Raw genomic sequence first — 1641 nt, 5'->3', positions numbered from 1 at the left:
AAATGGAATAACAGAGTCCTGCCCACAGGGGGCGTGGTAGGGCCAGGTTTATTCTTTCTTGAACTTGAATTACTTAGAACAGAGCACTGTTGTCTAAGAAGTGCCTTCAGTGGTGCGTATATATTAGCAAACTCTCGCTAACTCAGGATTGGTTGTCATTTTTCTGCCCCCCCCCCCATTTGACCCCGTGACCCTTTAATTCCGAGCCCCTCTCTCGTCATGTCTGTGCAGGTCACAGGGGAGCATTGGTTTTGGTTCAGCCGTTAGCTTAGCGACTGTGATGTGGCTAAAGTGCAGGGTTAGGGTCCTTATGGCGTCAGTGTCTGAGTCTGTCGTGGTTGGCGGCGGCGGCCATCTTTGTTTTGGTCTCCCAGAGTTTGTACATAGAACTTATAGAAAAAAAAGATGATTTATGTCGCATCTCAATCCCGCCACCAGAGGGCATTTTGAGGGGCAGTACAGTGGTAGGATTTTGACCTATCATACTGAAGGGTCATGAGTTTGATTCCTAGTCCTTGAATCCCAGGTTGGTCTGTGTCAGGAAGATCTTCTTTGTGTCCCCCCGATGTCCTCAGGTGCCCTCGGGTGTGGTCCCCCCCCCCCACTTTAGACTGGTCTATTCCCAGTTTATCCCACTCTGTTTCTTCTTCTTCTTCTTTTTTGTATTGACTCCCCGTTGTTTTTTTGTTTTGTTTTTTAACAAATTTTAAAAACACAAACTTCTCGCCCAAACGGAGCCTCAGCCGGGGATTTAGTTCCTTCACAATCTGTGTCTCTTCAGGCAACGTTTTCTTCATCACAACAGTTTTGTTGGCTGGGAGTTCAAGGGGTTTTAAAGAGGTTTTAGGAGGAAAAGGAAGTCGGAGCGTTATCACGGCACGGCGGCCGCGCCGAGGCTTTCTAAAGACAAAGGGTTTTGAAAGACACTTGTTTAACTTTGTGTCTTCATGGAGGAGGCACCGATATCAGTGGACTTCTGTGGTTTGGTCTGAGGCTCCCAGACGTCCGAGTCCAAAGAGAACCGTGGGAGGGAGAGCGTCTGCTGCAGAGTTGAATCTCCTCCTCTTCTGACGGCTCCGCTGGAGTCGTTCACACTGGTCCACAGAGTCGTCCCAGAAAATGATTCATTGTGATTTGATGAATGCTGTCCGTCCCTCCTGTCCTGCTGACGACGTTAGTTTAGACACAGCGTCCAGTCTGAATATGAGGTGACAGGGAGGTCAGAGGTCATGGTTCAGGTCAACAGGGTAGAAATGTCTTCATGGCAGAATGAGTTCTTTATGGGGCAGTGGTGGTTGAGGAAGTCTGGAAGGTCGCAGGTTCGAATCCACCAGATTTAGACTTTTAATGGAGAAAAGGCAGAAATATTATGATAATGTCAAATGGGCCACATCTGGGCCCCAGGCCGTAGTTTGCCGTCGTTGTGACGTTAAAACCGCCGCTTGCTTTCAGGAACTGTTTCCAGGTGAGAGTGGGTTCAACGGCTGGTTCCTGGACCAGTTCTGATCCATCCTGTTGCACAAGAATGTGGTGTGCAAAAGTTTTAGGCAGGTGTTGACATTTACGTTTTTTTTTTATTATGATTTAAAGGTCGACCCATAAGGTCATGATCAAATATATTTACTTTAAATACTTCAAAAA

The sequence above is a fragment of the Cynoglossus semilaevis genome, chromosome 10 (genome assembly GCF_000523025.1).
Source record: "Cynoglossus semilaevis isolate Cse_v1.0 chromosome 10, Cse_v1.0, whole genome shotgun sequence".
Lineage (NCBI taxonomy): Eukaryota > Metazoa > Chordata > Actinopteri > Pleuronectiformes > Cynoglossidae > Cynoglossus > Cynoglossus semilaevis.
The sequence above is the reverse complement of the archived record's forward strand: the minus strand, read 5'-3'. Positions refer to the sequence as shown.